This window comes from Passer domesticus, chromosome 21 (assembly GCF_036417665.1).
Source record: "Passer domesticus isolate bPasDom1 chromosome 21, bPasDom1.hap1, whole genome shotgun sequence".
Classification (NCBI taxonomy): domain Eukaryota; kingdom Metazoa; phylum Chordata; class Aves; order Passeriformes; family Passeridae; genus Passer; species Passer domesticus.
Genome location: NC_087494.1, coordinates 353,586 through 367,184, shown reverse-complemented (window position 1 = coordinate 367,184; position 13,599 = coordinate 353,586). Strand labels below are relative to the sequence as shown.

The 13,599-nt window shown below is 62.1% G+C and overlaps 1 protein-coding gene across 8 annotated transcripts in view; it reads right to left on the bottom strand.

Moving 5' to 3' along the window:
* The window catches only part of MEF2B (myocyte enhancer factor 2B), a 45,109-nt gene that overhangs the window by 13,656 nt on the left and 17,854 nt on the right, over positions 1-13,599 (bottom strand). For all 8 annotated transcript variants that reach the window (XM_064396564.1, XM_064396568.1, XM_064396570.1 and 5 more), the window contains exon 9: positions 12,811-12,928. The gene's annotated coding sequence lies outside the window, so the exon portion shown is untranslated. The remainder of the gene's footprint in view (positions 1-12,810; positions 12,929-13,599) is intronic.

Here is a 13,599-nt window from a genome sequence, read left to right as displayed (position 1 = left end):
AGGGAAAGAGGGGAAAAGGGAAGGAGGAAAAGAGAAAAAGTGGGAAAGAGGGAAGGAGGAAAAAGGAAAAGGGAAGGAGGGAAAGAGAAAAAGTGGGAAAGAGGGAAGGAGGAAAAAGAGGGGAAAAGGGAAGGAGGAAAAGAGGGAAGGAGGAGAGGAAGAAAAAGGGAAGGAGTGAAAGAGGGAAGGAGGAAAAGAGGAACAACTCGGGGAGGAGGAAAAGAGAAAAAGGAAAAAGGGAAGGAGGAAAAGAGGGAAGGAGGAAAAGAGGGAAGGAGGGAAGGATGCCCATCCCAGCCCAGGATCCTACTGGGATTCCCCCCTCGCCCTTTCCAAGCCCCAGGAGCTGCAGAGGGAACTTGAATTCCGTGGGCCTGTGCCTGGCAGGGCTGAGTGGGAACTGATGGATGGGGCTGTAATTTAGGGCAGAACGCCTTAAAATGAGCTCTAAACCAAGCCCGGGCACCAGAACAAGCAGCAGCTGATTTATTTGATGCCAACCCGGGCTGGCAGCACCCCGGGGCACGGGGTGAGCCCTGGCACGGGGCATTGGCACGGGAGCAGCTCCAAACCCTCTGTGGGGGTGCAGGGCACCCCTGAACCCCCCAGCAGCAGCAGCTGCCCCCAGAGCCCCCCAGGGCTGGGTGGAGGCCATGGGGATGGTGGCAGCGAGGGCAGGGCTGGGCATCCACATGTGAGACCCCACTGCAGCCCCAAAACCACCCCAAAGCTCCTCATTTGGGGTCTTAACCCCATTGACAGCCCCAAATCCACCCCAAAACTCCTCATTTAGGGGCTGAGCCCCATTGGCAGCCCCAAAACTCCTCACTTGGGGGCTGAACCTCCCCCAGTGCCAGGGTCCAGGGGACAGGGATGGTGGCAGCAAGGCCACCACATGTGCCCTGTGTTGGTGGCACTGGGACCAGTGAGACCCCACTGGCAGCCCCAAAACCACCCCAAAACTCCTCATTTAGGGGCTGAACAGCACAAGCCAGGCAGGGCTGTCCCACCCTCCCCTCGCCACCAGCAGGACCCCCCAGCTCCACCCTGCCCCAATCCATCAGCCACGCTCCAAGGATGCCCACAGCTGGCACAAAGGGGGGAAATTTCGGAATTTCCATCTCCCCCCATCACAGCATCCACCCAAGAGGGGGAAATTTCTGTCACTCCCATCCCATCATCCCCAAAGAGGGAAATCTCCATCTCCCCCAATCTCATCATCCCCCAAAAGGGGAAATTTCCATGTGCCCCCATCCCAGCACCCCCCAAAGGTGGAAATCTCCATGTCCCCCCAATACATCATCCCCCAAAGAGGGAAATATCCATCCTGCCCCCACCCCAAAGAGGGAAATATCCATCCTGCACCCACCTCAGCCCCCCAAAATGGGGAAATCTCCATCCTGCCCCCAGCCCAGCACCCCCAAATGGGGAAATTTCTGTCATCCCCATCCCATCATCCCCAAAGGTGGAAATCTCCATGTCCCCATCTCATCATCCCCCAAAGAGGGAAATCTCCATCCTGTGCCCACCCCAGCCCCCCTGAAGTGGGGCAATTTCCATCCTGCGCCCACCCTAGGCCCCCAAAATGGGGAAATCTCCATCCTGTGCCCACCCCAAAGAGGGAAATCTCCATCCTGCCCCCACTCCAACAGGGAAATCTGCATCCTGCCCCCACCCCAGCCCCCCTGAAGTGGGGCAATCTGCATCCTGCGCCCTCCCCAGCCCCCAGCCGTCCCCACCAGCTGAGTCCCGGCCCCGGCCCCGCCAGGTCCCATCTGCGGGCCCGGCGCATTCCTGCGAGCGGCCCCGGCGCAGCAGCTGCCGGCCACAACCCCGAGCGCCGCCGCCGCCTCGTCTTGACCTTGGTCAGGTGTTGGGAGAGCCGGGAGGGGGAGGGACGGCAAATAAAACAACAACAACGAAGAAACCCCAACAAAACAAACCAACAAAAACCCCCAGCCCCCCCGGGCGCCGCCAGCCGTCGCACGGGGAGGGTTTGGGCCATAATGGGGCCGGCTGGGGGAGCGAGGCGAGCAGAAATTAGTGTCAGAGTGTGTGTGCGCCTTAAACAAACCTGCGCCGGGTGACGGCAGCGGGGGCACAGCCTGTGTATATATTAGTGATGGGATCTGACCTCGCTGGGAGGGCTCCTTCCCTCGCCGCGCTCCTCTGGGCGTGGGAAAAAGGCCCGGGCTCTTTTCACAGCTGTTCTCGCCGCTGCACTGAGCTAATGGAGGGGCTCCCCTCCCTCCCCTCCCCTCCTTCCCCGCCGCCTTTTCAGGCCCTGAGCGCCAAAAAAAAAAAAAAAAAAAAAAAGAAGAAGAAGAAAAAAAAAACCAAAACAAAAAAAGCCCATTCACAAGTGGCTCCAGCCACACCTCATTGTTCGGGGAGCGCCCGCGGGGCCCGGGCACGGCGGCGGCAGCGCGGGCACGCGCGTGTGCGGGGCGGGGGCGCGCGTGTGCAGGGATGGGGGGCACACGGGTGTGCAAGGGGGGGGGACACACGGGTGTGCAAGGGGGGGGACACACGGGTATGCAAGGGGGGGGACACACGGGTGTGAAAGGGGGGGGACACACGGGTGTGCAAGGGGGGGGACACACGGGTGTGAAAGGGGGGGGACACACGGGTGTGCAAGGATGGGGACATGGGTGTGCAAGGGGGGACATGGGTGTGCAAGGATGGGGGCACACATGGGTGTGCAAGGATGGGGGGCACACACGGGTGTGCAAGGATGGGGGACACACGGATGTGAAAGGGGGGGGGACACACGTGTGCAAGGGGGGACACACACACAGTGTGCAAGGGGGGGGGACACACGTGTGCAAGGCGTGGGCAGCACAGAGCACACACGTGTGAAAGGCTGGGGGGCACACTTGAGGCCCCTCCAAGGTTTGGGAAGCGCGGCTGGGGGGGATTTCGGTCCTAAAGAGAGATTTGGGAATGGGAATGGGAATGGGAATGGGAATGGGAATGGGGATTGGGGATGGGAATGGGAATGGGAATGGGGTTTGGTGTTTGGGAATGGCATTTGGGAATGGGGAATGGGGGAATGGGAATGAGGATGGTGAATGAGAATGGGGTTTAGGGAGTGGGGATGGGGTTTGGGAGGTTCCCGGTGTTGGGGGTCTCTGTCCCCCTCCCTGCTTTGGCCCTGCTGGTGAGATGTTTGGGTTTGGGGTTAAAAATGAGCTTTGTAAAGCGGCGGTGCCCGTGGTTGGTGAGGAAGCACAGAGGGGAGGGGACACGGGGGTGGTGATCCTGCTGTCCTGCAGGGACATGGGGGACCCCAGAAATCCCCATCCTTCACTTCAGTCCACCCTTCAGTCATGGGGACCCCAAAACCCCCCTGTCACTGCACACCCCGGCCATGGGGACCCCAAAGATCCCCATCCTTTCACACCTCAACCACGGGGACCCTAAAATCCCAGTCACTGAACACCCCGGCCGTAGGGATCCCAAAACCCCCCTGTCACTGCACACCCCGGCCATGGGGACCCCAAAAACTCCATCACTCCACCCCACTCCCACCCCAGCCCTGCTCGTGTTCCCCACTCCACATTTGATGCAAATATTCCCCATTTTTGCCCCCAGGAGCAGACATTCCCCACGGAGCGAGGCACTCCCGAGGAACGGGGGTCCAGGCCCGTCACCCCCCGATCCCCAAACCCGCCGGGGCCGCGGGGGAGCCCAGGAGTTCAGGGAGACAGCGGCCAGGCTCAGCCCCGGCCCGGCGTCCCGGGAACCGGGCACGGCAATCCCGGAACCGGGGCCTGGCAGCGCCGGTGGCGCGGCCCCGGTACCGCCGGGCCCCTCCCGGCACCGCCCCGAGCCCAGAGCAGCGCCAGCCTCGGCTCTGCATTAACAATAAATAAATCCATTCCTGGTGGCAGCGGAGGAGACTCGAAAACAACATCCCTGAAGCTCTGCCAGCACAAACCTTTGATTTTATTTTTATTTTTATTTTTATTTTTATTTTTATTTTTATTTTTATTTTTTCTTATTTTTATTCTTATTTTTATTCTTATTTTTAATTTATTTTAATTTGTTTTTGTTTATGTTTATGTTATTTTTATTTTTATTTTTATTTTTATTTTTATTTTTATTTTTATTTTTATTTTTTCTATTATTTCTATTTCTATTTTTATTTTATTTTATTTTTATTTCTATTTTTATTTCTATTTTTATTTCAATGTTTATTTTATTTTTATAATTTTTATTTATTTATAATTTTAAATTTTTTATTATTTTAAAAATTTCACTATTTTTATTTTAATTTTTAATTTTATTTTTACTTTTTTTAAAAAACCCTTTCTCTTTTCCTTTAAATATTTATTTTTATCTTTAATATTTTCACTTCCATTTCTATTTTTGAGGCTCTGTTTCCCTCCCTGACGCCGGGGACAGCGGGACAGATGCATGGACACGCCGCCGTCCCCGGCTGCTTTTCCGGGCTGACCTTTCTGATCTGATCCTCTCTGGCACGGGGACACGGCCACGAGCGAGCGGCTGTCACCCGCGGTTAGCGCCACGCGGGCACCGTGCCCTGAAATCCCGTGGAGATCAGGAGATCCCATGGAAATATCCCATGGAAATACAATGGAATCCCATGGAGATCCCATGAAATATCCTATGAAAATCCTATGGAGATCCTGTGGAAACCCCATGGAAACCCCATGGAAATATCCCATGAAAATCCCACGGAAGCCCCATGCAATTACAATGGAAATCCCATGGAAATATCCCATGGAGATCCCATGAAATATCCTATGGAAATCCTATGGAGATCCTGTGGAAACCCCATGGAAATCCCATGGAAATATCCCATGGAAATCCCATGAAAATTCCATGCAGATATTCCATGGATTTGGATTAAGGTTTGGGTTTTGATTTGGGTTTGATTTTAGGTTTGGGTTTAGGTTTGGATTTGGGTCTGGATTTTGATTTGGGTTTGGATTTAGGTTTGGATTTGGGTTTGGATTTGGTTTTGGATTTAGATTTGTATTGGGGTTTAGGTTTGGATTTGGGTTTGGATTTAGGTCTGTTTTTGGATTCAGATTTGTATTTCAGTTTTGGATTTGGATTTTCAGAGAGGGACAAAGCGCAGCCACCCCAAAGTCACACCCTGAGTGTCACCGACCCCCGGATCCCGTCTCCACCCCAGGCCGAGCTCCTGCCCCTCTCGTTTTCCAACATTCCACCACCCTGAGCATTCCCAGCCCTCCTTCCCGATATTCCCATTTTTCCTGGCTGGTTTGGACTTCCCCGCCCACCGCAGCCCTGAGGTTTCCATAGAAACATGAAGATATTAAACTGTAAATAATAATTTCTCCATTTAAAAAAGAAATAAATAAAACCCAGGGAGAGAAGGCGTGGCTGCAGCCTGTGGGGCTGGGAACAGGAATCCAAGGAGCAGATCCCGGAATCCTCGGGCAGAAATCCTGCCCTGGGAGCAGACCCCGATGTCCTGGGGCTGTCGCTGCATTTGGGGTCTCAGCCGCCCCAGCTGCCTTCAGCCCCCACCCCTCCAGCACTGCCGCAGCTTCCCACCTCTCCCTCCTCTTCCTCCTCCTCATCCAGCCCCTGATTTTTCCAGGCTGGAATTCCCATCCATGAAAATCAGCAACTAAAAAGAGTAAAAATCCGGGATCTCCTCCACCGTGAGACCGACCCAGCGGGGAGGAATTGTTCTTTGCCACGGCCAGGGCTCTGCTCCTTCCTAAGCGGCCTCAGCTCAAACCCATCCCTGGTTTTTCCATTCCCTCCATCCTGGGAAATGGTTTTGTCCGAGGTTTCCAGCCTTTTGTGTCCCTTTAAGTGGGACTTTTGTTCATAAATTACATTTTTCCTCTCCCTCGCTGCTGTCAGGTTGAAGAATCGTCACTTCGGGGTGGAAATGTCAGGGCTGGAGGGTGGCACAGGCCCAGGGCCGGGGAAATTCAGGATTTGAGGCTGAAATCAGTGCCAGGAACTCCAAACTCCCGTTCCCAATGAAAACCCGGACACTGCGCTGCTGCTGGGGGGGAGGCCAGGTTATTTTTGGGGTTTTTGGCTGATCCCACCGCCAGGCCGGGGTGGAGCTGCCTCCTGTCTCCACCCCAAACCCCGGCAGCCGCTCATCCCACGGCTCCTCCTTATCCCAACCCCGATCCCGAGGCCGGATCCCAGCCCTGAGCCAGCAGCACCATCCTGGCGTCCCAAAACTGGGGCCATTCCCATCCTCAGGGGGTTTTGGGAGCACCCCCTGCCCCCTCCTCACTCTGCTGTGCTGGGTTTGGGGTGCTCATCCCGGATCCTCTCCGGGGCTGGGAACCAGGATGGAGATTCCCAGCTCATCCCAAATCCAGTGCTGGGAACCAGGATGGAGATTCCCAGCTCATCCCAAATCCATCACAGCCTAGGGTTGGAAATCAGGATAGAGATTCCCAGTTTATCCCAAATCCAGTGCTGGGAACCAGGATGGAGATTCCCAGCTCATCCCAAATCCATCTCCACCCAGGATGGAGATTCCCAGCTCATCCCAAATCCATCTCCACCCAGGATGGAGATTCCCAGCTCATCCCAAATCCATCTCCGCCCGGGATGGAGATTCCCAGCTCATCCCAAATCCATCTCTGCCCGGGATGGGAGCCAGCCCTGCCCCACGGTGGCCGGGCACCCCTACGGCTGCGGGATGATCCCTTTGGAACATCCCCGGGATCCAGATTGCAGCTCAGGGCCTGATGGGGACAGGAAAGAGAAGGGATTAAAAGGGAAATAATGACAATTCCTTCAGCCAGGCCGGGGAAATGAGCCGGGGATTAAGGGCCTGGCTTTTCCAGCAGCCCCAAATCCCGCTGGGCAGTCCTGGATCCTGCCGGGGACTGACCCACGCCAGGGTGACTCTGGCAGTGCCACCCCGCTGTCCCAAACGAGCTCCTTCCCTGCCCACAAACACCACGGCGATTTCACCCCCTCCACCCCACAACATTTTCCTTTTTGTGCCGGAGAGAAAATCTGAAATATTCCACCGGGGAATAAAAACACTGGAAATTAAAAACTTCTCGGGGAAAAAAAAAAATTAAAAATAAAAAAAGAGGCACAGAGGCCTGGAATAAACCTGAAAGGCTCCTTTTCTCCGCGTGCCTTGGGTTGCACACCCTGCAATTGGCTGCTTCCCTGGAATAGATTCCGTTGCTATGAGACCAAGTTTGCTTTTAACGAACCCCAGAAAATTAATGGTATTCAGCAGATAAGTCCTTAAAGTGGAACCTATTTTAAGAAATTCCTGCTAAATGGTTTACAAGTAGTCAGGAGGGAGGAGAAGGTTTCTGGAGCCTGCGCCGCCGATCCCCCCTGGCTGGTCCCAGCTGGGATCTGGGGGGGCCTTGGGGATTTTTGGGATTGGGAATGGGAGAGGTGAGGCTGGGGTTGGTTCCCAGCCCGGTGTGTCCCTCCCAGGGTGGCACAGCCACCTCTGGGCACCATCCTGGCCGTCCCCAGCTGTCCCCATCAGCCAGAGGCTCCTTCCAGCTGCAGAAACTCAGGAATTCTCTGCCCAGACTCACACGGGAGCCACACAGGGACCACATCGGGGAGAGCCGGGCGTGGGAGAAGGGAAAAGCTGCTCCCACAGCCCTTGGGAAGAGCCGAGGGGACAGGGAAGGGTTCCCGTGCCCATCCAGGGTGGCACCAGCCCAGGACAGGGCACGTTTCCCTCGGGATCGGGGTCTGCACCGAGGACACGCCGTGCCTGTGCCACCCCCGGCCCCAGTGCGTGTGGAACCTCCATGGGGCACGGGGCGCTGGGCATGGCTTCCTCTTTACCCCACAGCACATTTTGGGGTGTCTGGGCGCTGTCCCTGCTGTGTCCCACACCCCGAACACGCCCCAGGCCCTCCTTGCCCCAAGGAAGGCCCCAGACCGGGTGAGCCCGGGGTGTCCTGGGGTGCAGGATCAGTGCCAGGGGTGGATCCCAGGGATGGATCCCAGGGATGGATCCCAGGGATCCAGGCCAGGCAATCTGCTCCTCTCCTGGCCACACCTGTTGATTTCCCCCCAAATTCCTCCTGTGCTGCAGCCTTTGGGTGGAAGAGGAGACAAAACCCCACAGGAAAACCCAGGAGAGAGGAGGGAGGGAGGGAGAGATTGGGGCCTTGAGCTGTTTCATTCTCCCCTTTCCCATCTCTCGGTCCCAGCCTGGGAACTGCTGCTCCAAAGGCCCCACAGCGAGTGGGGAGTGCAGCTGCCCCGTGCCCTGCAGCCCACCCTGATCCTAAAAGGTTTTTAGCACATGGATTTGCCTGGATCACCTCTCTGGATCGGCGCTGAGGCCCCTCCCTCGGGCTGCACCCCAAAACCCCCGGCAAAGCCTTCCTGGGATCCCCAGGAGTGACGGGGCACGGACCAACCTTTGGGGTCACCACTCGGAGCCCCCTTATCCCACAGGGCACCCCACATCCCTGGAGCTGGAGAGGAGCAGGGGGATCCCAAATCCGGGGGATCCTGGAGGGCTCTGAGCCCGCAGCAGCCTGGGGTGCTCCCAAATCCCTCTCCCGAAGAACAAAGCTGCGATCTCTCCGCAGACGCAGAGGAAGCGACGAGCGGCAATGATTTATTTCCCTTCCCCGGCAGATAGATCGGCCTCGGGAACGGGGTTTGTGCTAAATTAAAATTTGCATGCTGTAATATATTTAAGCAACTTTCCTTCCACTTGGTTATAAACAGCGTTTCTCAGGGGGTCCTTTCGGAGCTGGCCCCGTTTCATTTATCTCCAGCGTGAGCCCGCGTTAATTGTCGGGGTGGAAATTAAAACCGCAGCGTAAAAAAAAATAAATTAAAAATAATTTTAAAAGGAGGAAAAATTAATAAAATAAAAGCACCAGGGTTGGAGGTTGAAAGCGAAATCATCAGGCAGGCACAGGCAGCAGCTCTGGGCCTCAGTAAAAAACGAAGAAAGGCAAAATTCCGCGTTCGGCTTCCCCGGCGAGGGCAGCGGGGCCGGGGGCGCGGGGGCCCGGTGGGCAGCGAGCCCTCGGGCCTGGAGGACAGCGAGAGGGCTTTTACATTCGGTTCTCTAGCTTTATGATATCACATACACTCATACAGCTAGATAACCAAAGAGAAAAACCCGCCCAGCTCTGCAGCGAGCGCGGCCGCGGCCGCTCCCGGGTTTGTCCCCTCGGTGCCACCAGCCCCGGGTTTGTCCCCTCGGTGCCAGCAGCCCCGGGTCTGTCCCCTCGGTGCCACCAGCCCCGGGTTTGTCCCCTCGGTGCCGGCAGCCCCGGGTTTGTCCCCTCGGTGCCAGCAGCCCCGGGTTTGTCCCCTCGGTGCCAGCAGCCCCGGGTTTGTCCCCTCGGTGCCAGCAGCCACGGCAGCCCCAGGGTGGCACGGCAGGACGGGCTGCGCTGCCTTGGGGTGTGGCACGGCCACCCCCGGTGCCCACCCCGGAGCCCCAGGGCGATGCTGCCGCCCCCCAAAAGGAGCCGGACCCCAAAGGGGGCTCGGCCCAGAGCAGCCCCCGTGGGCTGGGCATGGCACAGGACAGGCACAGGGCAGGGGTGGCACGGGACAAGGATGGCACGGGACAGGCACAGAGCAAGGATGGCATGGAGCAGGATGGCACGGGGCAGGGGTGGCACGGGGCAGGCACAGGACAAGGACAGCACGGCACAGGACGGCACGGGGCAGGGGTGGCACGGGGCAGGGTGGCACAGCGTGTCCCCCAGGGACAGCCCCACACACAGGCCCAGGGAGCTGCGCCCTTGCCAGCCCCAGATGCGCCCCCAGAGCCAGCCCGGAGCCCCGGGACAATTCCTGGAATTACGGGCACGGAACTGCTGAGTCAGGAAAGCGCCCGGGCGAGGGACGGGCCCGGCCCGAAAGGGCCCCCCCGGGGTTCCCCCCGAGCCCTTCTCCTCTTCCTCCTCTTCCTCCCCTTCCTCCCACATCCGCTCCGGCTGCCGGGCCCGGCGACCCCGGCAGGGACCCCGCGCCTCCCGCGGGTCCGGGCCGGGGGTTCCCGGGGGGGTCACCCTGAGGGTCCCGGGACGGCCCCGTCCCCACCGGGGCTCAGGGCAGCTCCCGGCAGCTCCGGCCGTGCGGCCGCTCAGGGGGAAACGGCGGAGCGGCTGCTCCGGTGCCCAGCGGGAGCGGGGAGAGGACGGGAGAGCCCCGGAAAGGTCCCGGGGAGGGCTCCCGGAGCGGGGGTACCTGCTCATCCCGCTGGGGCCGCTGCTGCCGCGGTCACCGTCGGCTCCGGGTCACCGCGTCCTGCCCAGAACGGCGGGGAGAGGAGGAGGCTCGGCCGGGAACGGGAACGGGGACGGGGACAGGGACAGGGATGGGGAACTGGGACAGGGAACGGAGAATGGAGATGGGGATGGGGATGGGGATGGGGATGGGGATGGGGATCCCCGCCCGGTGCCGGTGCCGGTGCCTCTCCCGCTGCCCCGCGTCCCCGGGACCTGCCTCTAAAGTTGAGGCAGAGTCGGCGGCGCAGGACTGGCTGGAGGGCGGGGGAGGGCGGGAGGAGGGACGGGGCGGCCGGCGGGGACAAAGCCCGAGCGGCGGGGCTGGGACAGCCCGGGCGTGGGGCCGGGGCAGGGGTCACCCCCCCGGGAGGGGCTGCGCCATTCGCCACGGCCGCCGCTGTCCCCGGGGGCCGCTCCGTCTGCTCGGCCCGGGCCCCCCCGGTGGCAGCCGCCCGCCGCCGCCGGCCCGCCCCGTCGGGGAGCGGCGGTGCCCCGGGGGTCACCCCGCCCGGGCCGGAGCCCCCCCGGGCCGGCCTGCGGGTAAACCCGGGGAGGAGGAGAGGCCGCGGGGCGGGGGCGGCCGCGCCGGTCCCTCCCGTCGGGGCTGCGCTCACGGGAGCCGCTTGCAGAGGGAAAATTTGGAATGTGCTCAGGAGTCAAGCGGGGCTCCAACCACCCGTTATCCCCGGTGTAACGGAGCCCACCGACGGGCAGAGACAGCCCCGGCCCGGGAGAAAGCGCGGCCGCCGCTCGGAGGGGCAGAGCCGGGGCGCGGGGCCGAGCTCCGGCTCCACGTCCCCCCCCGTGCGGCCGCCCGGGGCCGGTCCCGCCGGCGCTGCCCGGGGCGGGGGCACCGGGGCCGTTCCCCGGCCGCCTGACCGGGGGCACCGCCGTGACCCTGCGGGCACCAGCCGCGCCGGGGTGCCCGGGCACAGCGGAGCGCACGCAGCTGGGCCCAGCCCGGTGCTCACGCCGATGGGCACACTCGCCCGCGTGCCCGCAGGGCCCCGAGTGTGCCCCGTTGTCCCCAAGCTCCTCACGTCCCCGCAGTCCTCCCGGGGCCGCCTCGTGGCACCGAGCCCCGGTGAAACGGCGGAAACGGAACCAAGCGGCGGCCCGGGCTGGGCGGCGGGGCCCGGCTCCCGCTCCCGGTGCTCCGATTTCGGGAGGGAGGCAGAGATCCGCCCCGGCCCCCGCTGCCCGCGCTCGGCCTGTTACACACCCACACCTATGCAGACAGAAAATACAGAATATATGGGATGTACTGAATGTACAGAATATATGGAATATATGGAACATATGGAATATACGGAGTATCTGCGCTGGAAGGAACGGCAGCGCCTGCGGAAATGCCAACCCGCCAGCACCGGGGGCTCCCCGGGAGCAGCGGGGCTCTCTGCCCCTCACCGGGCACCCCCAGCGCTGGGCAGCCCTTGGCCGGAGCTCCCCAAACCGCCGGCGGCGGCCGCAGCACCGCGGGGAGCGAGCGGAGCCGCCTCCCGCCGCCACCGGGCACCGGGACCGGGCACGGCCCCGCCGCTCTCCGTGGTGCTGAACGGCGGCCGCGCCGCGCCCGGGGCCGTGCGGGGTCGTGCCTCCTCCGTCCTTCTCTCACGGAGCTGCCGCTAATTAATTATCATTATTGTGCCTATTAATTATTGTCGTTACCGTCCCCGGTGCTGCGCGGCACGGCCGAACGCGGACAGCGGGGACACGCTGCCAGCTCGGTGCCAAATTACCGGCCCGTCCTCCCGCACAGCCCCGGTGCCGCTGCCCGCCATCCTCCCAGCTCCGCAGCACGCGTGGGCCGAGCGCCGCCGTTACCTCCGAACCGGGGCTCCCAAATTCTGCCCCGCGCGGGCCCCGCCGTGCCCGCGGCTCCCGCTGCCCGCTGCTGGCTCCCGTTTGCCAAAGGGCAAAACCCCAGCACCGAGCACGGCCCCGCCGGGGGAGCGAACGGCACCGGCGGAGCTTCGCCGCCGCCCCGGGAGCCGCTCCGGCCCGGGCCCGGTACCGGGAGGGGCCGCTCCGGGCAGCGGGGGGGCCGCCGGTGCCGCTCTCGCCGCCCACGGCCCCGCGGGCACCGCGCAGGGCCCGGGCGGGCCGCGGCGGCCCCGTTCGCCCCCGCCGCCCTCCGGTGCCCGCTGCCCACGGGAGGCGCTTGGCATCGCCGCCACCGGGGCAGCGTGTCCGCGCCCGGGGCTGCACCGGGCCCGCTCCTCCCGCCACTTACCGACTCGCCGCCCGCCTGTACCCGGTTCCCCGGCGGCCGCGGGCGCTGGGCCGGCCCCGGCGGCTCCGGTGCCCCCTCTGCCCCGGCCCAGGGCCCGGTGTGAATGAAATACCTTCACTACAGCAGCCATGTTGGGCTCCGGTGCGAGCACGGCGCTCGCCGCACGAACCGGCGGCCGCCTCGGCGGGAGGCAGCGCGGAGGGCTCGGCGCGGGGCCCCCGCTTCCCCCCGGAGCCCCGGAGCCCGGCGGCCGCGGGCCCGGTCCCAGCGCACCGAGCTCGGGCACCGCCGGGCCGGGAAGTTGCCGCCGCTCCCGGTAACGCCACCAAACTGCGGGTCCCGCACCTGCCACGCATCCCTGCGGTGCTGCCGGCCGCGTCCCGCTGGGGAGGAGCTGGGGGAGAGCTCCGTTACCTCCGCCTCGCCGGTGTCGGTGCCCGCCTGGCCGCCCGGCCGTGCCCACCTGGAGGGAAAGAGAGGAGACGCGTCAGGAGGAGCCGCCGCCATCGCTCCAACTTGGAGCAACTTTCCCGGCGAGGCCGGCGGCGGGGCGGGGGCCGGGCGGCGCCGGAGCCCCTGCCCGGCCGGCCGGGGCCGCTCCCGGTGGCGGGCAGGCCGTGGGTGCCCGCGGCCGGTGCCATCCCCGCGCGGGGTGGGCACAGCCCAGGCCGGCCCTGGGCACGGCCTCTGCTGCGGGGACATCCAGGGCACCCCCGGGAGGGGCAGCCGCACCGCTGGGGCCTGTCCGTCTGTCCGGCTGGCTGTCTGTACCAGCTCCCCGCTCCCCGGAGCCTCCCGGGCACCGCAGCCTCGCACCGGGCGCTCCCCGGGCACCGGAGCCGCTCTCCCGCCCGGCCCGGTTCCCCTCCAAAGTGGATTTTCCCGCTGTTTATTTCCCTCCCCGCTTTTTCTCCCACCGAGATTTCCCCCCCCCCCCCACCCCGTCTTTTTCTTTTCCTTTTCCCGCCCCAATTTTTTGCTTCTCTCTAATTTTTTCCCCCCTCCGCTCGTTTGCCTCCAACGTCGCTGGGAATTATTTGCATTTAAAATCCAACGACTCCTTTCCCTCCGCGTCGCTTCGCAGCTCGATTCCGCCAGCACGGGAGAGGCGGGGGAGCGATCCCAAGGAAAAGG